This window comes from Tursiops truncatus, chromosome 19 (assembly GCF_011762595.2).
Source record: "Tursiops truncatus isolate mTurTru1 chromosome 19, mTurTru1.mat.Y, whole genome shotgun sequence".
NCBI classification, from domain to species: domain Eukaryota; kingdom Metazoa; phylum Chordata; class Mammalia; order Artiodactyla; family Delphinidae; genus Tursiops; species Tursiops truncatus.
The window spans coordinates 2355338-2381931 of NC_047052.1; positions in this window are offsets into that span (position 1 = coordinate 2355338).

A 26594-nucleotide genomic window follows, 5' to 3' on the forward strand; every position below is an offset into this window, starting at 1 on the left:
CCACCACGTATACAACATCACCTTCTGTGAATGAAGACTGGCCTTTGGTGTGGTTGGTGTTGGTTCATTTCGCTTGCCCCACGATCCCTTCCGTTCCACATTATTGTACAGTATCCACTTTTCATCCCCCGTCACAATTTGTTTCAAACACGGAACGTTTTCGTTACGTTTCAGTAGAGAATCGCATGCGGAAATATGGCCAAGAGGGTTTTTTTCGCTTAACTTATGTGGAACCCGAACATCAAAGCGATTAACATAACCAAGCTGGTGCAAATGATTTTCAGCGCTTGATTGGGATATTTTGAGTATGTCGGCTCTCTCCCGCGTGGTATAACGTTGATTGTGTTCAGTTAATGTCTCGATTTGATCACTATCAACTTAAACTGGTCTACCTGACCGTGGAGCATCGTCCAGCAAGAAATCTCCAGCATGAAACATCTCAAACCACTTTTGACACGTTCGAACAGTCACAGCGCCTTCTCCATACACTGCACAAATCTTTTTTTATGTTTCAGTTGTAGTTTTACCTTTTTTTGAAATAATAAAGCATAATAGGCCGAAAATGTTGCTGCTTTTCTTTCATCTTCAATATTAAAATGGCTACACAAAAGTTCACCACTTTTGATTTTTTTTTTTTTAATGCACGCTGATATGACAGCTGTCACAATACAAGCTAACAAACTTGTTTCGAATGAAGTTAGAGACAACTAAGTGTTACTAGAGCCATCTTATGGAAAAAAAAGAACAAACATTTTGGCCAACCCAATATAAAAATACAGAAAGAAAACCCCACATAGGATAAAATAGAAACCTTTCATAATGTTATCATCCGGAGAAATCTACCATTACCCCTTCGATATATTGCTATTTTTGTCTACGTTGATGCATAAACACACACATGCTTATATATCCTTCTAAAATTGGGATCATGCTAAATATACAGTTGTTTTATACTTTTTATTTAATATATTGCTTATGTTTTATATTGATTCATTATGGGAAAACTGGATTTTTAATGTCTCCCATTTAATAATCTCCTGGAGTCTCCCATCATCTGGATCTTCCCGAATATAACTAACTATGGATCTGTAGGTGTTTTCCCAATTATTGTTCTTAAAATCAACATTGTTATGATGGTCCTTTAATATAAATGTTGTATTTGGCATATAGTAGGTACTCAATATTTATGAATTAATGAAGGATGGATGAATGAGTGGATTTCTTTAGGATAGGTCTTGGATATAGACTTATTTTGTCTAAAGTAGGTGGTCCATGCCTCTGGTTGGCCCATTTAGTCCCTATTTTCTCCTGATATGGTTAGTAATAGTGCTCTCTTTTACTCTCAGAAGTGTCCTGATTTGGATGATAAATTGTAAGGTCACCCTAATCAAATGGTAGGAATCTTTTTGACGTTCTTGATACACATTGCTGTATTGCTCTACAGATGTGTTGTACCGATTTACACCTAACCTGTAACCTATTCCTAAAAGAAGAGGAGGGCTTGATGAAAAATGATGATGAAAAATTTGGGAAATGGAATTAATCTTGTAAAAATGCAATTGGTTTCATAAAAATGGTATTAGATTTGTGAGATTCAGAAATGGCTTAAATTCACTTTCCCCCTAAGCTCTCATGTTCTTAGAATCCACCTTGGTCACATGTTGAGCTTAATTTTTGCTTATCAAGCATTGTAATAAAAATATACTCATTCTAAATGACTGTAGCTTTTTGATGGGAGCAGTCATGATCCTGAAGCTCTTTGGGTTTGAATCCCTACTCTGTCACTCACCACCAGCTATGAAACTTTGAACAAGTCCCATAACTGAGTTTCGATTTCTTCCTCTGCAAAGTGGAAATGGATGTTCCCTCATTTCAGAAAGTCATGAGGATTAGACATCAGTGTGCAAACCGGGAAAGCCAATTTCACGCTGACTCTACCCAAAGCCAGTCTTTGCCTAACCAGCCATTCACCCCACCTATTTAGCAGCAGCACCTGGTCCTTCCTAGTTTTCCACATGCACGCTGACTTTTCATTCTCATAACATTCCAACTTGCTTCCAGAGCCTGAAGGAGTTGCTCTCCCAGGTTAACTTGTTGGAGGACTAGTTAGGCACATGACAGTGGTAAATGGCTCCCTGCTTCAAAATGCATTTCACATGTAGTTTGTCACCCCTGAGTGAATCCCAACCTTTCAGAGGGTTTGTCCAGCAAGTTAGGGCCAAGAGGACTGCCTGATTAAGAACTTGGTTGCCTAGGAAATTGTGGGTGTGGCATACCCTGTGATTGACTTATTCTGTAGTCAATTGATGTCATATTTAGAGATCTGTGGTAACCCCTATTTCCTCACCTTTACAGGACAGTAGTCCTGGGAAACGGAGTCTAGTCATGATCATCTGGAGATGTGAATTTTGAGATGATCCCTTGGCTGGCTTTCAGATGCTAGAGGGCAGGGCATTTGCTAATGCCCGGGGTAGGGTCTGGGTGGTGGTTTTAGTGGGTGGGGAAGACTGGTGGACTCTCCTTCCCAGTCCAGGGAGGCAGAGGAAATACTCCAGGGGAATTTGACTCTTCCATGTTGGCTGCAGTCTCTTGTGTTTTGCTCTGTGTTGGCCCCAGGAGCCTTCATTATAGCTGAGCTGAATCAGGAGCTCTGAAGTCAAATGCAGGTCATGCCCAAGGGAGCAAACACATGTTCTCTTGGAAGGTTGTGTGTGCTGGCCTGCTAAGGGGCAGTTTCCTGGGACAGTTACACACAAGCTTATGTGCATCATAAGGTCTTCCTTTCTGATCACAATATCTGACCACAAGTGATGGCTTAACCACTTCTCATTGGCTTGACACGATCCCAGAGTGGGCCTGTGAGGTCAGCCATTGCTGAGTTACACAGACTTCCACAGCTCTTGACGTGACCATCTGCTGTCTCCTGGAAAACAGAATTTTTCTCTTGTCTAAAGTTAAGAGTGACTAAGCCAGTGGCCAGAAGCATTTGCACTGGTAGGAAGAGGAAGGTGGCTCAGTCCACCTGGAAGTGGACTCAATACCCTCTTCCAACTGCTGAACCCATAGAACGTGGCCAGGCTCCAGGGCTCTCAGTAGAATGCCATCCTTTGGAACTTGGACTGGGGATGGAATTCAACTTGAAGCTGGCATGGAATACTTCCTGGGTCAGAGGGGAGGGCTTGAAGAGCCCAGAGTTAGGCATTTTGACAATTTAAATGAAATGAATTGAACCCTGACATAAATTTCTCTTGGATACCACGGCACCCCGAAACAAAAAGGAAGTGGACTGAGTGAGCACAGAGTGCATTTGGCTATAAGGAAAATGTTCTGAAACAACCTTTGGAATATTCTAGCAAGACCCAAATTGGGGCAGGTCAGAAGCAAGTCTGGACAGAATCCTCAGCTGTCTGATTTTCCCAGTTTCCGTTTGCCCTGAGTATAACCTGGCCAAGTTCTTCTCCTTTATAAGACAGAAAAAATTACCTTGGTGATTGGATGGGGGTAGGTAGCTTCTGCTTCGAAAGCTACTTGTGAAAACACAATTCCACTAAGTCTTTATGTTTCTAAAACCAAATAGGGAAACTATGGTGAGATCATGTTCTCATCTCCCACTCCACTCCACAGTCACAATGTGCTGTATGTTTGTATCGTATGTAAGAGTAACATGCATAATAAGAGCAAAAACAGTATGAGGGAGGAATTGGGAGTGTAGTTTGTAAGATTCTTATACTACATGTAAATCCATGTAATATTATTTCAAGGTAAACTTGAAGTTCAAGTTCAAGGTAAACTTGAATATCTGATCAAGTAAAGATATTTATTGCAAACCCTGGGGTAACTACTAAATTTTTTAAAAAAGATATCTATACATGACCAGTTCTCTCACATTAAAAATAAACAAACATACATGATCAGCCCCACGTGATGCTCCATCTTGTCACCTGCTCACTCTCCTCTCCTTTCTGCTATGTGTCTCAGTAGTGTGGTCTGTACTTTCTGTTCTCATTCTCTAATCTTCTTTCATTTGTAATCTGGTTTCCACCTCCATTGTTCTCATCAAACAGCTTTTGCCAAAGTCACCAATGACCGTGACATAACTATATCCAGTTAGACATTTTTTTGGACCTAACTTCAGACCATGGGCAGCCTTTGCCACTGTCTGCCACATCATCCTTCTTGAAATACCCTGTTTCTCGGCTTCCATGGCACGCACTCCCTCTGTTGTCCTCCCAACTCTCTGGGTGCTTCTGCTCTGTTCTCTGTGCATGCTCATCCCCTCTATTTGACCATAAAATGTTTGGATTCCTCAGAATTCATTTCTAGGCCTACGTTACTCCGTACTTGACACTTTCTCCCTAAGCAAGCTCGTTCATGCCCATGGCTTTAATTGTTACCTTTCCCCAGAGACCACAGATCTGTACATCCATCTTGGAACTCTGCTCTGAGCGTCGGTCCATATTCTGAACTGCCTAACTGATCTTCTCCTGCGGGTATCTCAAAGGCAGCTCGCATCTCAGCAGGTCCCCACAAAAAGTCATCATTTCTTTTCTAACCTAGTCTTCTTTGAAGGGTCTCTACCTCAGGAAATGCCACTTCTGCCACCACTCCCATCATCATTCATTCATTTAGAAAAATGTCGCTGGAGAACTTACTCTGTGTAAGAGACTGGAGATCTTCTACAGATGAACAATGGGCAAGGTCCCTGTTGTCATGGAGTTTGTACCCTAGTGGAGGAGACAGACATAAATCAAGCAAAGAAACAAACATAGCACACAATTTCAGGAGAGGGTAAATGCCATAAATAAAACCAAAGCTGGGTGAGGAGAGACTGATGGGTGGGTCAGTGGAGTGGCTGTATTAGATCGAGGTGACATTTGAACAAATACTTCAGTGACACCATGAGGCATGCAAAGGCCTGGAGGAAGAGATGAGAGGAGAGTGATGACAAAGTCAGCCAGAAACCTAGGAATTTTTCTTCACTCTTGGCTCTTCCCATGAAACGTTATCGTTATAGCTCTTGAGACTCTCATTACTCTGCACCTTTGCTTCGGCCACCCTGGCCCAGAGCACACTCAGCTCTCTCTTAGTTTATGGTCCCAGCCGTCTCCCTGGTCTCTGCACATGCATCCTTCTCTCCCTTGAGATCCATTCTCCAGATGGTAACCAGAGTGATCTTTTCAAAATGCAAATCTCATCACGTTATCCCTCATCCTTCTTCCCTCTTTTTATTTTTTTACTGTGGTGGTTTTAAAACAAACGGGGGGATGTCATTTTCCTCCCTTTGAATATGGGCTGACCTTTGTGACAGCCTCTGTGAAAAGAATGTGGCAGAAATGATGACTTCTAAGCAGAAAATAGAAGAGGCAATACCGCTTCCATTGGGTTCTCTCTCCTGGGACCCTCAGGCTACGTGTGGGTGGTCTGACCGGCAGCCAGCCAGTCTGTTAGCTGACAGTCAGCTCTGAGCAGCAGACGTGTGGGCCTTCTGACGATGCCCGGCCCCCAGCCTTCCAGCCTGCCCACCTGGTGGGGGAGAGGAGCAGAGGTGAGCCCTGTTGAGCTTTGCCCAAATTGCACATTCATGAGCAAAATAATTGTTGTTGTTTTAAACCACTACAGTTTGGGGTGGTTTGTTTCACAGTGAAACAGAATCAGAACATCAACTCATCAGTTAAAATATATATTTGTAATCTGGTCTCTTCTTCCACCAAATCCGAGTCTGATCATGCGTCATGCCCTACCCCTGTTACCCTTCGTCTCTTGCAGTCACCTGTCTAGCTTACAAATCCTGAACGATCCCGGCCCAGACCATCCTGTTACTAGCTCTTGTCCTCCACCCCCTACTGGTGTCCTTTCCTCACTTCCCAATTTGAGATGCTGTGGTTCCTCACGGTGGGCTCTCCCTTGCTCAGAGAGCTAATAAACCCAACTTGGTTGCCTGCAGCCACGTGTCTGGTGGGCTTGGGCTAGGGGCTTTAATGTGATAATGTGCAAAATGGTTAATGTGGTAAGAGTCCCCGTGTTCTCTGCCCCATCTCCTTTCCAGCCACATCTCCAGCCGTCCTTGTGATGCCTTGCTTTGTTTCCATCACCCTGGTCTCTGCTGGTCCTCAGATCTGCCATGTCCCCTCCCTCCTGCCTCTGGAGCACACGTGGGCTCCGTGTCCATAACACGGCTTACGGTTTGAATAGTTACCATCTCCCTCGATTTGCCACTTTGATACCAGTTTGCTCCGCCAGTGTCGCTTCCCAGCAGGGAAGCCTCGTCCTGGATTTCTCCTTCAGGCTCGCAGCACCCCAGCCACTTGATTTCCTAACATTCATTACAGAGTAGCGTTACTTCTGTGTCGTGGTTCACTGATGTCTGTCTGTTACTGGACAGAGTTCCAGGAGGGCAGGCGATGGGTCTGCTTTTGCACACGGGTGTGTGGAGTAGTGAAACGGATGTGTGTGCTCCAACAAAGAGTCCAAAAGCCAGATGCGTGCCGGGGATGCTAACCGGACTACAGCTGAGCAGGTGCTTTTTAGCGAGACTTCTCAGAGCCTCTGGCCCGCTGTGAAGCACCGAGAGCGTTGGAAGAAACAGCCCAAATTTAACTAAGCGTGGGCTGTTTTATTTAAGGCCTAACAGTCGTATCTTGGGGAGTCTTGTTTGAGAAATGCTGACTTACGGCAATTATTTCCCCTCCATGTGCACATGCACATTTATTCACAGGTCATGTACCCCGTGTGTGTGTGTGTGTGTGTGTGTGTGTGTGTGTGTGTGTGTGTTCTCCTCTTACAGTCCTGTTACCTGCAACTGTTTTGTTGAGGACAAATGGCCCAGGTGTGGCCAGAGCCAGCTCATGGTTGGACTCATGGGTTAGGAGGCAGATGAAAGGGCCTCAGAAGATGAGCCCGACCCCTTCCAGTCCCCATGGGACAAGGGGTGCGGAAAACAGCTAAATGCATACCGGTCAACGTCACGTCCTATCCAGGAGCCCCGTAGTGGCCACTGGGACCCCCCACATGTGACCAGGCAGGGAACTGAGCCAAAACTAGTGCAAGGGCAACACGTGCTTCCTCTGAGCTCTGGCATGACCGAAATGTGAAGTGGGGCTGACTCAGACGGACACCGTCGGGAAGGTGGCAACCCCTTCGCTGGCCACCACGGGGGGTGGGGGACATCACCATCATGCAGGGGCTGCCGTGCTCATGCAGAGGCTGCAGGCTGGTGAAGGCACGAGACCTGGTGATGGTTCTGGAAAGTTGGAGCGCACATGCATTTGGACCTTGCGGCCCGACTGGGGGGCGTGCTGACTCTGAGGGGTTTTACCCGAGTCCGAGAAGGGGCTCAGCGCTGGGATGACGGGGTCTTTATCACCAGGGGGGTTGTGGTGGGGTGGGCACATCCCAAACATCGACCTGACACAAGCAGCGTGAGCAGCCCGGCCCGAGAGGGTACAGCATGCATGCGGCTTGTTCAGTGACTCAGGTGGCCGGCCGGCTGTTGAGTAGTTTGAGACAAGGAGTACAAGACCTGGGTGGGTTGGAAGGGTCAGAGGAATGTGTGCGAGAATGTTTGTCTGGCGAGCCTGCTTCCCTCATGTGAGTGGGGCTGGAGGTGGGGGCAGTGGAGAAACAGAAGTACCGCAAGTTAGGGGAGAGGCAAGGAAATGCTTATTCCTAGAAAAGGATGGGAGAAGAATGCAATAATCCAACGACACTAGGGAGGAGTCCTTTTATTGTTGATCACATTCATTTGGCTGATAATCTGAGGGGAAAGCATTCTTTGGGCAAAAGAAAATTTGATTCTCTGATGTCTGGCCCCTTGTCCTGCTGGGGCTGAAGCCCTGGGAGTGTCGATTCTGTCCACTCACACCTTCTGGGGTCACAGTGGTCACGGGCTTCCTCTGACAGTGTCAGCAGATGCGGGCAGCCCACCTGCCTCATCATTTAATAGGCAGAGTCCCAGCTCAGCCAGGGCCCGGCGTCTCCCAGTGTGCTCCCCAGCAATTTGGATTTGATTCGATTGCGGTCCCATCCTCAATTTCTGGGCCTCGGATTTTCCATCTGTGAATTTGCTTTCGATGCTGGGGTGCTTTTTGTTTTGTTTTGCTTTGCTTTTTATTTGTTTGTGGTGGTTATTTTTAGTCCCGTGGCTCTAGCAGGGGCCCTACCGTGTGAGGGACGGAACGGGACGCTGGGCCTGCTGCACTGTCTGCCAGCGCGGGCTGGTCTTTCTCCTCAGGACCAGAGAAGCTTAAAACAAAGAGATCCCAGACCACAGCTGGCTCTGGCTTTGGCTCATGGGGACAGCGGTGTGCAGCTTGGATGTTATCCCCCGTGCACTCATCCAGAGCTCTAGGCTACTTTGTGCACAAATAGAGTGGCTGCATCATTGTCTATAATTGCAAAAAGGGAGAAGGAAAAGCTGTAGGGAAGCGTGAATGTTCCATGGCAAGGGAAGGGTGGACTGGGTCCCGGTCGGGGCAGACAGTTGCCTCCAGCAGGAGGCCTGGGAGCATTCCTCAGCCTAACCCAGGACCCTGCCTGGGCGCTGCAGGGGCAGGGGCAGGGACGGGGTCCTTCCTGAGGGGCCAGACACTGGCCCCTGCGAGGTCTGAGCTCTTCCCGTTGCTTCAGGGCAAAGTGCTTGGCTTTGCAGAGCCTCAGCGCCATGCACAAGGCGCATGGTTGTGCGGCCTTGATTGTCACCGATCACGTGGGAAATGAGTGTCGTTCGGGAGAGAAAGGCATCTATTTTCCTCTAAGCTGTATTTATTTGTCTTTTCCTAATTTCCTTTATTTATTATCCAAGTAGTTAAAACATTAAACATTATGGATTGAAAAAGAGTTATCAGTAATCTTATCGTCTAAACATCACCAGAGTTTGACGTTTTGGTGTGTTAGCCTTTGTCTGAGCATTTGGATATTTTACAAAAGTTTGCATACATTTTGTGCAGTCAGCATTTTATTATACGAATGTTCCCATTGAAGACTGCTGGGTAGTCAGGATAAAAGCCCTGTGGGGTCAGTAGGACCATGCGGATGGGAGGTGTTGCCAAGACCCCAGGGCAAGAGCTGTGCTCATTGCTGAGGCCGCATGAAGGGAACCCTGAGCCTGGTGACATGGCCTTGCTGGGCCTCTCCTCCCCACCTGATGCTGGATTGCACGTCATACATGAGGACATGCAGACCAGGTGTGATGATCCCCATTTTGCAGGTGAAAGAGCTGAGGCTGTGCAAGGCCAACACTTTGCCCCAAAGCAAGGGAGAGAGCTCACACACCCAAACCACGTGTTTCTGACCCAAGGTCTGTGTGCTCACCCCTGTCTTACTTTGTACAGCTTCTCGTCGGTGTGCTGGAAAGTTGTCCGTTCTCGGGTAGAAGTGTCCATGCAGAAGGGCAGCAACCTCCTGGGCAGCCAATTCCAGGCTGCTCGGGAGGGCTGACGCCAGGAGACGGCCCCAAAGGTACGCGCCACCCTCGGAGCTGGCTTCTCCTGTGTCTAGCCTTTGGCCCAACTGGGCCTGTTTTCATCAGTCTCCCCTGGCCCAACATTTCTCCTTGGGCTTCCTGTTTCCTAAAACAACTTTGATGGAGAAGTAAATGGAGTGAAATCTGCTTTCCTTCTTTCTTGGGTTTTCATAACCATGCTTAGTGAGAGGCAGCCCCTCACGTCACCTGGGTTGACACAGGTGGGTAGAGACGGCTTGGCTGTGGGCTGTGGATCCAGCTCAGCAACTTACTGGTGACACAGCTACTGTGACTCTGCTTTCTGATCTGCAGAATGGGTGTGCCAGCGGCGCCTCCCAGAAGTGCGTGGTGGAGCGTGTCAACATGTGTCAGGTTCTGAGCTCAGCCTGCTGGGAACACCCAATAAACGTCAGCTCTGACAATTACTGCTTGTTTATGGGTAGTACTAGCTGAAGTTTATTTTCAATGCCAACTAGCAGTTCAGAAGTGCCGTAAAAACCTCTGTGGTGCGGTCTAGAAAGTGACTCTGAGGAAGGATGGCGATGGGGAGATCAGGTGTGCCCGGGCACGCCTCCCCTCCCCGTCCTTGCCTGGTAACCCCCACCCCAATGCCCACAACCTTGCTGAATATTAAGGAGGCTCTTCTTTTCTGGATGTGTGTATTTCCTGCTAGAGATCCTCTATTCTCTCTACCCTCCCAACCCTATAGTATAATTTTAAGCGTGAGGGGCTTGGGCCAGGTTTAGAGGTTTGAAAACTGGCTCTGAGCTAACAAAGGGCAGGAAAGAGGCTGCGATCACATCACTGGGGCTGACGTCCCCAAACCCAGAGCTTGGAGTTCCTCGTCGCCCCCTTCCTTTGGGGGCCCCAGACATCGGGTCTGCTCCCCATGTTTCCGCCGGCTGGATTTAGGCGGCGCTGTGGGTTCACACTGCGGGTGAGTCGGCTCCAGGCAGAATGGAACCGGTGGTTTGGGTATTCTGGGTGTCTCCCTCTGTGTGTGCATGGTGTTTGAAATCCTGGGGCCACCCTCGTAAAAAGCTCCTGCAGCGGAGCTGGAGGGCGGGAACCTGGGTTTGTGCTTTCACCACCTGGTGGCGCCACTGAGGCTGCAGGACGGAGCAACCGACATGCCAAGGCCTGAGTGTCAGGGCTGACAGCGGTGGGGGGGGGTAGGTCCGGTATAAATGGTGTAAATGCAGTGCCTGCCCTGCGTCCACGCTTACGTTGGCCGGGGCTACAGATGCCAGCTCCCAGGGAGGATGAGGGGGGAGGCCGAGTTTCTGGCTTACAGACACCCCTCATTCTGTCTCTGTTTCTTTCTGTCCCTGTCTCTCTGCTCCTTCCTCCCATCTCTCTCTCTCTCACTCACTATCTCTGTCTCTCCCCATCTTTGTCTCTCTCTCACAGGGACAAGGCCCATCTTTCCCTAGAGGTTGGCAGTGAGCTTCCCATCTTTCCTCCCACTGGGACAGGAGGCTCCTCAGGTCAGCTTTCACCTCGGAGTCTACACCCCAAGGTGGCTTCTCCTGCGCAACCCGTGCCAGGTTTGTGGGCTCACAGGTGGGCTCAGAACCCTTCTCTTTGGCCTCAGAGGGCAGGGGCAGAATGACCGTGGTAATCCTGGTTGATGGGCTGACATTTGACTGTAAATTGGATGGAACCAGCTGTGAAATGAAAGCAGGATTTCGGTTTATTTAACAGCGATCATGTCACTGCACTCATAACCATGGGTCGTTAGTGTAAAAATAAAAAATAAATGAGAATACTGTTCAAGTAACCTGGATTTATCACTGTCGCTACTGCAGAAGCATCAGGCCACCCCTGTCTGCAGAAACCAGTCTTGGAAAACGTCCTCCGAGACCGGACCCAACACAGGATGGCCTTGAATGGGGTGGGTGGAATAGCTGTGCGCTGGTAGGATTTTTGTTCTGTTTTGAGCTTTCTACTTTCTGAACTTCTCTGCTTTCCCAGGAAATACCAAACGGGGAAGAGAGCAGTGAAGGAAAATTCCTTCTATCACTTTGGCAGCGAGGTTTCTTTTATTAGTAGACTTCATTTTTTAGAGTGGTTTTAGGTTTACAGAAAAACTGGGCAGAAAGGCCAGTCCCCATCTCCTTGCTACCCCGTCACCTCAGTTTCCCCTATTGCTAACGTCTTGCATGGGTGTGGTGCATTTTGTGCAGTTGATGGGGCAGCATCAATATATCATTGTTAAGTCCGTAGTTGGTGCTGGACATTCTGTGGATTTTGATAAGTGCGTGATGTCATGTATCCACCATTACAGTATCATCCGGAAGAGTTTCACTGCCCTAGAAATCCCCTGTAGCAATGAAATTTTAAAGCAACTTAAAAAAGCCCAGAGCTATCCCACCTTTCAGAGCTGCACAAATACCCTAGGAACTGGATAGCAGGAGCATGTGCAGATGAGATCCTGTTATCTGCACGCAGGAGGGCCGGGTTGTGTGTGTTAGAGGCTTGCCCAGAGGCCGGAGCTGGGCCCAGCGAGGAGTGGACAGTGGCCGTACACATGCATAGTGGCAGTAGTGTGTGTATGTGTGTTATTAAAAAAAAGGAATGGCCATGGGGAGGTGTGGGCCGGCCCGCTGAGTAGGACCAGGAGGTGAGGTTTTGGGGTGGGGCTTGTTGATTCTGGCTGATGGAAAGTTTGCTGCCGACACGTTGCCCATGGGTGATGGTGCCGCGAGGCCGGCTCTGAGCCCGCGCACCGAGTGGGGAATCGGGAGGAGGCATCTTTGCCTCCTCTGCACAGTCCTGCTGAAGCATCTGCTGCCGAAATGTTTCCTCCCTGTGCAGGGGCACTGTGTGAACACAGGCTGGCCAGCACCCTGTGCCTCTCTGTCCCACAGATAACAAAGCTCCCTTGCGTCCTGGGGGGGAGTGGTCGCCTGGACAGGCCCCTGGACAAAGCAGGCTCCAGGTCCACTGAGATGGCCCCGAGCGGCTCCAGGAGCACGAGAAGGCTGGGCTTGGGCTGGTCTCTGAGAAGGGACCCTCACAGCCCCCATGCCCAAGCTGAGGGTCCCTGGAGGCGTTTGTGGGTAAAATAGAGCCTGGCACGTCTGCCTGTGCTTGAACTACTCCAATTCCTTACTGCTCCCCTGTGAGGCAGCAGCCCTGATTCTGGGTGCGACGGCATTCCCGAGACCTCAGCCAGCGTCCGTTTCATTCTCCAAACCCCCTGTCTGCGCCTGAAGACCTTGCTTTGCCATTTTTCCTTCTCTCCCTCCCTGGCTTTGTCGTTAAACGTGATGAAAAAGTACTGACTTGTATTCATTCCCGGGACCGTGGAGACAACGCATCCCTGGATCTCCTAGGCTGCCGTGGCCAGTTGATAGCCAGTTGGCTGAAATCTGATGTTAGGAATGTGGGGTCTTTTTGGGAACTGCCCGTAGCTGCCAAAACGGTTCTAAATACATGAAAAGTAGGTTAACTTGCTACGCTCCTCGCGTTTATTCTTGCAGCTGAAATTTTCCTGACTTTTTTTCCCTTTCATTTTATTAGGTTAATAAAACTTGGTTTTTGAGCGTTTCACTGCCCCAGGAGGGCAGTGGGCCCCATGTCCAATTCATCAAGTGCCTAATGAGTGGCCTCGGAGGTCCTGGCCCACCCATTCCAGAAGCTCTCTCTGCCTCGTAAAGGTGAGGCCTACGGGCTGCACTGTATATTTTGTCTGTTGGTTTCCCAAATTCTCCTGCCAGCTCAACTGTCACTGTTCAGGATTTATATGAGGCCGACGGCACCACGGGGCAGCTCCCCTCCGCAGCAGAACCCCCCTCCTTTGCTCGTTCTTCACACACACCACACACTCTGTGCCATAAAACAACTTTTCTGCAATAAAATGAAATAGAAATGTGTCGATGCTAGCATTTTAGAACATTCCAGCCAAAGGGCTGTGGGAAATGCCTTCGTTTACATGAAGGAGGGAAGCTCTGTGAAACTAGGGGATAAAACAGTGTGAGAAAAGGCCTTTAGTAAGAAGAAATAGTCTGGCATTTAAAATAAATAAATTGAAAATAAAACGTGTGCATGTACATGTGTGTGTGCGTGCAGTCACTGCATTCTTTATGCACATACGTTTCTGCTGTCCTGGTTTGTTTTCGGTGTTGCAGAGAAAGGGCAGGTGAGGGAGAAAAGTGGGTGTCGCTTGCCTTCTCGGCCCAGCGCCTGGGCTCTGTCTCCTTCTAGAACATTCTTCCTTTTCTTCCCCCTGCAGGCTCTTTTGCCTTCGCCAAGTTGTCGGGATCCTGCCAACTCCAGGCTTGGGCTGTGTCTGCCCCAGCATGGATGGGAAGCTAGAATCTGAGCACCAAGAGCTCGAGGTACAGCTCAGGGCCCAGGAACCCGAGAGACGCGGTGAAGTTTGCGAGCATGGGGCCGGTCTCTGGGTCGTGGGGTCCCCGGGCCAGAGGCCTCCTGAATTTCCACACAGCAGCCTGGCCGGGTCTGGGTTCCTGCTCTCTGGTTTGATCCTCCAGAAATCGCCTGGCCTTTAATTAAGCACCCCAGCGGGGTGTGTGCCATTGCTGACAAGTGACTCTACACGGCCTGTTGATTTTTTCTCCCCTTCCTTTCAGTGGCGTCTTGAGCACCAGAGGGAAGGAGCACGGAGGGAAGGTCATGCTTGCTCTGCAGGCAGTGCAAGGGAGAGGGAACGCTGGCTCAGAGGGTTCTCTGTGATGCCCTCTGCATTTTATCACCCACCGGGCCCTGAAGCCAGGGCACAGACCCTGTCCAAACAGTTGGCTGGGGTTTAATACCTGAGATGTGGAGACGTGAGATGTCTCCCAGGCTGTGGGGCAGAGGCGAGGATGGCTGTCCCTCTTCTGCAGACTTTCCGTGGAGGAAGAGGATTCTGGAAGGTCTCTGAGACCAAGGGGGGCATCCATGGCCGGCCCACCCACGGGTAGACTGGCACCAGCTAGCACCGCCGTCCTCCCACATGGGGAAGACACAGTGCAGATTGCGTAGCTCTCAGCAGGGACCTCCAAGTGTCCACACGCCCCAGAATTTTCGCCGCAGTCTTGCACAGCCCTGTATGTTCCCATTGGGCTGAAGGATTTCATGGCGTGTGGGTCAGTGGCTTAGAGTTCCCACATGGGAGGCCACGAGCAGCCGTTCTGATTGGGACTTCGGGGTGGGGGGCGGGGTGGGTAGGTCCAGTTCAACCCTGTGAAGACCCTCAACCCAGGACTGGCCTTTCTCAGTTGGCCCCCGTTCCACCCCAAGGCGGCTGGAGTACCACTGTCGTGCAGGATTTCCCACGAGGAGCTGGCCTTCTCCCCTGCACACCCCTCTTACCGGGCGTTCATTGTGCATTAGATTATCTTCTGAAAATATACTTTGAAGAGTTTTTGTTTTGTTTTGTTTTTCCTACTTGACACTCTTGAATCAAGTAGGCCATTTATCTTTTAGGCAGAAGAATTTCAACAGTTACACTGCACACTTGCTGGAGGATCGCAGGCTCAAAGCAGAGAGGTAGTTTAAAAATTGTTTTCATCATGGGTTTATTCTTGTCTTAGCTCCCCCCTCAACTTTGCAGCTTTCCTCCCCTCCAACTAATCCTCTGGACTGCGGCCCACCCCCACCCCCCATGGATCCAGCCCACCTTGAGCTACTCAAACTGAAAGAAGCATTCATGCCCAGGCCATCTGTTTGTTTAAACTCACCCCGTGTTAGTCCACGTTAAATGCAACAGAATGGAGAAAAATGTAATTCTCTGTCGGCTTTTGATCAAAGAGGAGTTTTTTTAAAAAAAATCAAGATGGATTTCTGAAGGACAATGTTATACACATTCCGTGTGTTTCTGAGCTTCAGTGTTTAGTTGAGTCGGGGGGAAATTTTTTTTTTCCCCTTTTGATCCCAGGGAGAAAACACTCGCACAAACACATCTCAGTGCCACAAACAGTGTGAGACAGGCACTTTTCTGTAGACTCCCCAGCTGTAAAGTGGAAGGGGACTGCCTTTAACTTATCAACAGAGCAAGAGAATTTTTGAAATACGGCTCAACTGCTATATATGCAAACGCTTTCTAGCTTCTGTGGGAATTCAGGGCGAAGTCACTTGTCTGGGCAAATTCAGGACCCAGGATGCTCAATACCCCCACCCCCCAACCGGCTCAGAAACATGCAGATCCACGCTCACTCCATGATCTGATTTTCACGACCAATCATTAAATGTACATTTCTCCCCTCACTCCCTCAGCTTCAGAGCAAATGCAAATAAAAAGTGCTTAAAATGGTTAACATTTCCTGTCACTGAAGGCATTCGTTAGGGGCGGGGGTCGCTGAGTTTTAAAGTGTATTTTCATAGGAAAACTCATTTCAGATCTGCGGCAGGAACTCAGACTGTTTCACACAGTGAATCTCAGGGTTTGCGATAAGCCTGCGTCCATTGCAGGCGGTCGAATGATCCTTTATATTATGCGGGTGCAGGAGAGCAAATATCCAAATTTGAACTGAGATTAACCTGGGGCCCAGCTCAGGTCACAGGAAAAAATTATAACATGTCTTCTTTCCCCACCCTCCCCTCTGCTCACTTTCTTTTCCTTTATTGGAGAAAAAAACAAATTTGGTACTTTAATCTGTTGTGTTTCCTCTATTGATTGTTTAGCTAGTGATTTTGCCAGCTTCCTGGATGTGCCTTCTGGTTCTGCACAAAGAGCCACATTCCTTCTGGAATCGGGACCAGGACACAGAGAGACAGCAGCAGTCACTGGAAACTGTGAGTACTCCAGTCTCTCCTGTGGCTCTGACCCCGCTCGTCCCGTCCCGTCCCGTCCCGTCCCGCTGCCCCTTTCTTTCTCTACCAGTGAGCTTTCTGCGGGGCTCCTAGGCTGAACTCACTCTGTCAGCCTTCAGCACCATTCTCAACTTTTAGGAAAAGAGACCCTACAATTTCTACACAAACATCGGGTAGGAAGGGGAGGGGGAGTATGCTTACCTATTGCAGTGACTTCAATTTTCATTTTAAGGCTCCGAAAGATGGAGAAAGTAAACAGAAGCAGGCTGGTTTATTTCAGGGGCTAACAGGGAGTCCCTACTGAATTTACCTAATAAAATGAATTTTTAAAATTTTCATTTTCTCATTTCATTCCAGCAGAAAATGAGTTTGCCTTTATAATGTCCAGATCTTTCAAACTCTATTGAGTGAGAAATTAAGTTACAAAATGTAAATACTTTGGTATATATATATATATATATATATATATATATATATATATATGAAATGAATACATATATGAAATGAAGTAATCTGTGACTGTAATACCATAGCAAGCCTGACTTTAAGGCTCCTAGGACACTTAAAATTTTTTTTATGATGTGTAATAAAGAAAAATAAAATTCAGTAGAAATGTTTCTCTTTTAAAATGGGTGAATTGTGATACTTAATAAATTTAATTGTAATTTTCATTTAACATGTTATCTATTTACCAAATTTTTTTTCTGAACATCTTGTCAAGTGTTGGGAGGGTTGTAAAGAAAACATATGTTAATATTCTGGGCCACAATTGACTTCTTTCCTTTCCTCTGTGAAACTATTCCAAGGAGTATGGGAAATTGTAAAACAATGTAGTTCTCTCATGAAAAGAATACCCTGACTTTAATTACCAAGAGAAAGCAATTAATGCTCAAATTTCAAGGCCAATCCAGTGATCAGTTAGGAGCAGGAAGAAGGGGGGAAAGCAGGACTGTTACTTGCATAAGAAAATCCAGAAATCGACATCATGCAGATGTATAATTGGAATGTGATTGTATTTATAAGGAAAAGTTATATAAACTTCAAAAATGGTAGTTGTTTTGCTTAAGTGCCTGAAAAAAGAGTTTAGAATAATATTTGGGTTATCCCAGTTTTATGCTCTTGTGTTCCCAAAGCCTTGTTAGGTTAAAGAACTCCAAAGGAGAGAGAGAGAGTGTGTGAATGTGTGTGTGTGTGTGTGTGTGTGTGTGTGTGCGCCTCCCCCGTGTCCCCAACCCCCAGGAAGTGTGCAGAGAAAAAGGTGGGAGCTGACTAGTGACCAAAAAAAAAAACACCTCTCGCTTCAGAAATTCATAACTAATATAAAAACTCTTAGAAATTAAAAATAGCAATTGTCTTACTTTTTTCACCTCCTCTCTGGGAGTTGTTGCAGGGGATGGGGTGATGGGGTAGAACCAGTTTTCAAAATTGCTGCAGACCAGTTTGTGCAAAAAGGGTATTTCCACTTTCCTGCACTTTGGTTAGAGTATTTTATTCTTGCTCTTCTGTTCCTGAAGCTATGGCATTGTACATCTTAAATATATTTTGTAAGCTTTCTAGTTTGGATTGCCGAAACAGAAACCTTCCCCTTCTTAGGGAGGTTCCCCTGCTGTCCAGTAGATGGCGATGTTACTTCTAGAGTGACCCACGGGTGGGGGTGGGGAAGATAGATACTGAGATTTACCCCCTTCACCTCTCCGGAGTGCATCCAGTGATCTCTAAAAGCAAGAAGAAAAACTTTTTTGAGCCCTGGCCTGAAACGTGCCAAGCCATCCAAGAGTATAAAAGTATTTAAGGCGACTGTTAACTACCAAGTGTCTCACCGTCCTGAAATGGTCTGAGACATCACCCAGCTAGAGTTCAACGAAATACTTTCTGGAAATGTTCAAAATAAAAATGGAAGACGCTTAGCAGCTTTTTCAAAATTTTATCTGTTGCCTGTCTATGTTTTATCACGTAAACGATATACTTACGATTCTCTGTTTGTAACATTCACGAAGAATATACGTGTTACAGTATTGCATGGAATCTTATATGCGTACAAATGGCCAATTAAAATCAGGAGTGTACAGATAATGATACCAGAGTCTCACCTTCTCAAAAAAGTATTTTCCTTCTGAAAGTGATGAATGTGTGTGGGCCTCCCACCCTGGGCATTGTATTTCGTTATATCAGCGCCTGCTAAATGGTATGGCCGGCTTTTTAAAGCTTTTAAACCTCCATCTCCCAGGAATGAAGCTCCTCCTCTCCAACTGGGAAAAGTTTCTACTTGATTTCAAAAACAAACAAACATTTTTCTATCCCCACCTCTTGCTAGAGAGAGTCTCAATAACCATGAGCACGTCGTTCAACATATTTAATGTTAAAATGATTTAAAAACATTTTTGGATAATTTCAATGTTTTGATTCTTCATGGGACAACACGATTCCTTAATTTGTTTTATGGAATAATTTGCTGTATCTTTTCTTTAATTTAAAAAGAAATAGGGTGCATGTTGACAATTATTTTAAACAAACTGGAATTCAACAACAGCAACAAAAAGATCTATTTCTTTTCCTAAAAATAATGTTATCATTTGTCCTTGGCCGGGAGATAGGCAGGAATTCATTTCACTCCAAATGTGAAATCCTATTTAAAGACATAGAAATATGTAAATGCAGCAGAGACCAATAACCCCATCATACTGGTAGTAATGAATCATGCGTTGCTCTCTAAAAATTTAATTGAGTGACCTGCCAGCTTTTATACCTGTATGAATTTACAACCTGAGCAAGTCACCGACTACTCATACCTCGAATCTAGGCATTGATAAAACGATTGCGCAAAAACCAGCTGTTTAAATAGACTGTGTTCCGCTTTAAAGATGTTTTACCCTTTGGGGAAAAAGTCATCTAAGTACTGAGTGGCAGTGACCAGCGAACAATAGTTAGAATGAAAATAAAGCTTCCTGAAACTTAGTTTTAATTTTCTTGAGGAAGATACTAACCCATAAAAAATAAACATTGTTTATGGAGCCAGGTGTGTATCAAGTGAACCTCTGTAAAATGATATGGAGAAAATATGAATTTGTATGTCTCAAGTACTTTGGTTCGCCTGCAGAACAGAGGGAGCTATTTGATACATAGAAACTGAAAAATAAAATTAGTGATTCTGGAGAGAGGTCCAATTCAGATCTGTGCAGGCCCAGGGAGGCGACTGTATTATAATTCACACACAAAAAGCTGTGTCACTTAGCACCTTGGCTTAAGGGATAATTTAGTTACACCACCTATTAACGCTGACTTACGTTTCTGCTCCGGCCAGCCTTCTTACGATCTTGTTTATTCCCAGAAATCACATTTGTGACAGCTCCAATAGGCCATTCAACAGCGAACATTTTCTTGTTTGGTTGAAAATATTTCAGGTTTCAGACACCCAACAAGGAAAAGCACTTTCAGACTTCGTGTAAATGAATAAATTTGTTCGGAGTGAGACTTTTTAGAAAATGAATTCAACAGCCTATTTGACCACTTTCAGCCTAAAATATTATGTTTCAGTTTGCCAACCAGGCTGATAGGACCTGAGCTGATGCAGAGACTATTGCCTCTTCTGGGCTTTCTTTTTTCTTTTTTTCTGGAAGAAAGTGGCCCTGGTACCATCTTTGCACGTGGGATTAGAGAAACAGCATGGAGGCCTGCTTGCCTACAAGCATGTCAGACTGCACACATCCCTGGCTTGGAGTGATGGTGTGCTGTTGCAGATTTTGAGTCCTGTATTTGTAAACTTTCCACTTTTTGTTTTTTGAGAAATTCACGTTTGATCTCTGCCAGCAAAGGTGGGGTGGGTGGGTATGTACGTCCCTCTTCACAGCTGAATGCAATCAAAACGCTTATTTTATGTTGTGTTTTAGTTAAAAGGTAAAGGAGAAGAGAAAAAGACACTCAAAAACCCAGAAGATACAGTTAGCATGGAGTCTACAGTGCCGGGAATAAAGCCCTCGGGACACAATGCATTTTATCCCCCCCCGCACCCCCCCCCGCAAATTCTCTTGGAGGGAGAGGGGGGCATCGTGGGGATTCCATTTAAGGGTCAGCTAACGTGTTTAAGCTGTGTGACAGGAGAAAGAAGGCCGAAATCCTTTGTGCAAACAAGCGCCAGAAGCTCAAATGCCTGCCTGTCTTCTCAGAAACAGACTTGCCCAGCATCTTGTGTGCGGTTTGGAGAAGTGAGGTTTGAGGCCACCTTTCAGTGGCCTTGTGTCGCCGCCTCTGCATCGGAGGTGTCTGGGCCCCAAACATTCCAGGCTGCTCTCCCCAGGTCTTAGCCCAGGCAGCAGTGGAGGCTGGCTTGGTGAGGAGATGGGACATGCTCCCATCTGGGAGAGCTGTGAGCAATCCACAGAGCGGGCCGCCTCGTGGGCACCCAGTCCCACAGGGCCTGGGCGAGGGCTCGGAGAGTGCCGTGCTGCTGTTCCATCACGCACACTCTCTTGGAATCTAATCTTGGACACTCAGTCACATGACGAATGCCTAGTTTTGATGATTTGTGCGTTGTGTCTCTCCACCAGAATCTAAGCGTCATGAATGTTGCATACTTACAACAAGGTTGATATTTATCCAGAGTGTGAACGTGCCAAGGGTCGCACGGGATAACTGGATGGTGCCTCCCAGCGCGTTGATGGAGTTAGGAATGTCATTGTCCCCACTTGACGATTGAGGCACCTGAGTGAGATTCCCAGGCAGCACAGCTCGTGCGCAGGGCTGGGAGGGCTGGGAGGACTGGAGTCTGAATCCAGGTGGGGGATCACAGGCCCCACGTTCTTCAACAGGGCCTTGTAGGCTCTGCGAATTCAGTACTGCTGAGTGATGGAGGGTGAGCCTGAGAGGCAGGGGTGATGCCTGAGCAGAGGGTTTAGGCAGGTTTGGGTTCAAATAGGGCTCTGCCTTCATTCACTGGGGACCCGTGGTAAAGTTTTTAAATTTCCTGAGCCTAGGTTTCCTCCGACTTAAAATGGAGCTGGTGATCTTTCTTTTTCAGGTCGTGAGGATTTGAGATTGTGAATGAGAAGGCTGGGCCCCTAGTGTATGCGAGATGGACGATTGGGTCGTGGCCATCTGTGGGCCACTTCCCGGAGCCCAGGAACAAACGGGCCGAGGGGCCTCCTGGCATCACATCTCGGCCACCTACGAGAGGGGTGACCCTGGTGAGTCTCTTGAGTTGGTGGTGTTGATTTTCTCTCCCGTTGCAGTTCCTGCCTCAGAGGCTGGAAGGAGGAGGGAAAGCCCAGCTGCAGTAAATACTAAACGAATGTTCTCTGGGCATCTCCCTGTAGGCGTTCCGCTCCCTGCTGGTGCTGCCTCGGGAAGTGTGGCCCCCAGACCAGCAACCTGGGCATCACTGGGCGCTTGTTAGGCATGCAGAGTCTCAGGCCCCACCCAGCTCTCCTGGGTCAGAACCAGGGCTTTGCATGTGTGCGCTGGCCTGGAGCACACGGGAGACAGAGGCCACTTGTCCCTAGGGAGGCTCCCTCTCTGTGCCCTCAGCCCCATCCCTCAACCCTCCCTGGCTGGCTCTGTGCTGCAGGGGCTGAGAGGCTGCATTTCGCAGGCTCCCCTGGCTGCTGGCTGGGTCTGGCTGGTGAGAGGCGCTGGTGAGAGCTGGGAGGGAGGGCCGGAGGAGGGAGAAGCTGGGCACTCTCCCCTCCCCCTCTCCCCTCCCCCTCTCCCCTCCCCCTCTCCCCTCCCCCTCCCCTCCCCCTCTCCCCTCCCCTCCCCTCCCCCTCTCCCCTCCCCCTCTCCCCTCCCCCTCTCCCCTCCCCCTCCCCTCCCCCTCTCCCCTCCCCTCCCCTCCCCCTCTCCCCTCCCCCTCCCCTCCCCCTCTCCCCTCCCCCCTCCCCTCCCCCTCCCCTCCCCCTCCCCCTCTCCCCTCCCCCTCTCCCCTCCCCCTCCCAGTCCTCCCCCACCAGCTCCCATCTCAGCAGCTCAGCAGCGGTGCTGCTGCAGGGGCAGGCTCTGCCAGCCCTGGCCCCTCTCTGTCCCTCTGGCCCCAGGGTGCCAGCAGCTTCCTGCCGGTGCATACCTCCCGGGCTCCACGGTTGGCTTCTCCGTTTTCCATCATCAGAGCAACCAGTTCCACGTATTGAATTCTCTGTTTTAAATACTCAGCGGAGTTTCTGTTTTTCTTGGTTGGATCTAGTGATCCACCCAGGCTCACACCTCAAGGGGAAGGGGTCTTGGAGTCAGACGGTTTGGACAAGGGCTCCAGCTCTCCTACTGCCTCGTGCTGGACCCTGGACAAGTCACTCTTCCTTTGCCCAGGGGAGGACCCGGGCTCAGAGAGGCCCCCTTGTCTCCCCACCCAGCATCTCTTCTGGCCCTGGCCTGGGCCTTCCTCACCTATGACAGGTGGAATGCATAAGTGGCCTCAGGGCCTCAGCCCTCCCTGGGTCCAAGCCCTTTGCTGAGTGCTTTGTAGCACCTTCTACTAAGAGGCGGGTAGATTTCCTTGTCCCTGGAGTCTGGGTTTCACTATGTGACTTCCTTTGGCCAATAGGATGTTAGCAGACGTCACTCAGGCAGAAGCTTGGAGGAGCTCTTACCCATGTCCACTAGTCCTCGTGTGCCTCTGCTGTCTGTGTGAGCAGGGCCTGAGCTGCTCGGCTGAGGAAGGATGGGAGACGCCCATTCATCCCAGCAGAACTACAGACATGTAAGTAGCCCAGCCAGCGTCAGCAGCGACGCCTACCCGACCAGTTATGACACAGGGTATAAATGCTGCCCTCACGTGCCACAGGTTTGTGCTTTCGTTACGTAGCAGGATGTGCTGAGAGCTGAGTGATCTATCATCGCCGGGTGACAAACAGCTCTTTTCACGTTGCCCAAGGGCAAGGACCGCGGTATAAAATGGCATTTGAGAACAACGTTTGAGGAGCCAGGAGCCTGGATTGAGATCCCAGCTCTGCCCCTTCTTGTCGGGTGTATTGGGAAAAGTCAGTTTGATTCTCTGGCCCTCAGGCTTGTCCTCTATAGAATGGGATAATAGTAGGGCCTACCTCCTGGGGTGTGTAGGGACTGAGATGGTGTAGGTAAAGTACCTGGAACATAGTTGGTGCTGGACAGACATTATCATTATTATAAGCAGAGTTAATGATAATACCGTGTTATAAAAACCAACAACCACCACAGTCTAGCCTCGGCCTTCCTCACTCTGCTCCCCGACACACCCACAACCCGCCATTCTTCAAAGGCCTTTGCACCTGCTGTTCCTTCTCCCTAAGCGCGGTTCCCTCTTCTCCAACTAGTGACTCACCTCCTTGCCTCAAGGCTTCAGTGCAGTGGGGAACTGAAGGGAATTCTGAGTATTTCACTTCTCCCTCCTGTCCTTTTAGGCTGTCCTTCCTTTAACTCTCGGTCACCTGGGGTTAGGCATCTCTCCTGTCGCAGCACCGGGGCCAATGCGATGAGACACTCTCCTCCTTTCCCCAAGGGTAGGAGGTGTAAGGACATGGTGTGTGGGAGAGAAAACACAGATGTGGCAAAATGAGGCCTTGCTGTACCTCCCAGCCCTCCATAGCCACCACTGTGAAATGACAGCATCTCCCACTAGGTCAGCGCCAGTCATTCCATGGGCAGCAAGTGTCTGTGGAGCCTGACTCCGTGCTTAGCACTTGGGCGGCTCTGGGTTTACAGCCGTGAACAACAAGCAAGGTCATTTCTATCTCAGCCCACAGTCCACGGGGAGGCCGGACTGTGCTGGGCGGCTGCAGGCTTTGGGGGAGCGTTGGATGGGGCACTGGGCATGTAGGGGGTTTCGGGGAAACCCTAAGAAGGGCCTCTGAATGGAGATGTGAAGGCTCAGCCTGGAGGGGAGCTGGGGCAGCTGTATTCCAGGCACTGGCCTGGGTTAAGGGCCAGCAAGGGGAGTGTGGGGACCTCCCAGTGGGCCGGAACGGGGAGAGTGGACGAGGGGGGACGTGCTCAGAGACCACAGCCTTGGTCTTATCACCGAGATGGGGGCAGTCCCGGGACCGGGCAGGCACGGTCTGGGCATCCCCACTGCACAGACGGAGACGCCGAGGCCCTCTGCCTGAGTGCCATCTCCGTCAGTCACCACTTCAGGAGGAGACAGCAGCTCCAGGGCGCCGCAGCCTGCATGTCATGTTACGCCTCAGGGAACCTGAAGGCTGCTTCCACTAAGGAAATGCATAAATAAATAAGCCCCAGTAAATACAATATTTACATTAGTGAACAGAGGTGTCTGCCTTTCAGTGCCCAAAGAAGACAGAGAACACTGTGATTGGATGCTATTGATGTCAATCATCTCTGATAGGCAAGAGGGAGGTGGGGCCCCCAGGCCTGGGTGGGAGTTATTTCCAGGGAGATGGCCGGTCTAACCTCTTCTGTGTTTACTCCTCAAAGATGAGGTCAGGGTTGCAGCTCCTAGTATTCAGGTGCACGTGGGTCAGCTGCAGATAACAGGGGTGTTGTCCTAGGCGGGGAAGGTGGGGGTGGGCAGACCGGGCAGGGAGCCTGGTTCGCTCCATCTTTTGGGCTCTGGGCCTGTGGGCTCAGGTCCTGAGGTGAATGCCACATCTTTGGGACTCGTGGCATTCCAGGAAGGATAAAGGGCCAGGGAGATGCTGTACCGTCTTGTCCCTCTGGAAGAGCCCCTCTGGGCAGCTCACCTCCATTGCCTTGGCTGGGACCATGTCACCTGACCACTCTCACTGCAAAGGAGTCTGGGAAATTGCATATTTTTAGTCGGGTCCATTGCCAAACCAAACAAAACCCGAATCCTGTCAACAGGGAGGAATGGGGTGGGGAACAGATGTGGTTGGGTGACCAGCAGAGGGCCAAGGCGGCGTGGGTCACATCTGACGATTACGTGATGCTCTCTTGATTCAAAGCAGAAAGAGACACTTTTCTTTACAAAAACCCTCCTGATGGGATGTTTATCTCTTTACATTCTGGATATCTCACTCATGGCCTCTTTAAAAATAAAATGAATTAATATGTTCCTACCAGTCGGGAAAATAAAGGATCGGTGTTTTGGGCCAAAACTTCCCTTAAAAGCAGGAGCCTTCTTTTACAACTGTCATTTCACAGAGAAGGAAATCAAGGCACAGAGAGGTTGGGGGTTTGCCCAGAGTCACAAGGTGTCAGAACCAGAGAGGGGTTCAAGTGGCAAAACTCTCGCCTGGCGCCAGGATCCCAGCCCATGCCCAGAGGCTGCTGTGGCAGGCTGCGGGAAGGTCTCTCCAGGTGGGCGCAGGTGACCTGTGGGCGAGCCTGGGAGGAGGGCGGGGGGCCTGGCCTTTGTGGTCACAGTCCCAGGAGGCCCTGCGTGGTGGGCCTTGGGGTGCCCACGGCTTCCCTTCTCTGGCCCCACACCTCTCTTGGGCTCCCCGTCAGTCTGGGATTTTCTGCGAATCGGTTCTCTGAGCTCAGAGCCTGGCCCTCGGAGGGGACCCTCTCTGCTTTTGGCTGAAAGCCCGCTTGACCTCGCTGCACTCTGTGGGGCCAGAGAAGGCTGTGCTGCGGCCAGCGGGGCTGTGGGGTCACAGATGAGAGCCCAGAACGTGCCGTTGGGCCGCCTGCGTTCGCACCTGTCTCCAAGTGTCTCAGAATGGTGGGCAAGACACTAGGGCCCCCTGAGGTTGTGGCTTCCTCGTCCTGAGTGTGAGCAGCACAAGGCCCCTCACAGGGCTCTCGTGAGGACAGAGAGGAAGGCGGGTGCACAGTGCTGGCCTTGGAAAGAACACGGGACCTGGGGCTACCCCGGCCGCTCACATTCAGGTATGGCCGTGGGCGCCGCGGGGAGGCGTCTCAGGGAGAGCGGGAAGATGGGCTGCTGTCCTGCTGTCATGGAATCCTGCTCAGCCTCGGATTCCTGGCCTGGAGTGTGGGAACGCTCCCCAGACTTACCCCGTGGGCTGCTGGGAGTGCTGGAGAGAAGGGCATTTCAATAGTTAACGTTTGCTGAACAATGGTCACCTGCCGGGCCTCTGCTAGACCTTGCGCTGGACTATCTCTTTCATCCGTAACCTGGTCAGACCACACCGGGAGCAGCGAGAGTCAAACGGCTGCCCACTCCGGTGCCGAGTGACCCTCAAGGCAGGTCCCCAACAAACGTCCCTTCCCAGATCACAGTCTCCTTGCGCGTCGTGAGTAAGCAAAGGCATCTTCCCGCAACCCACTCCTAGAAACCCAGTTGTAAAGTGAGCAATCAGATAGGTTGGGAAAATTCAGCTCAGAAATGACATTACAGTAAAGCTGTGTTTCTGAAAAAGGGCTGTCAGAGAGAGGTCATATCAATGATAAACAGCCTGCCATAAAAAGTAAGACACAAGGAACCGAGTCCCGAGTGGCCATTAAACTGGAGAAGTCGCAGCCAGTC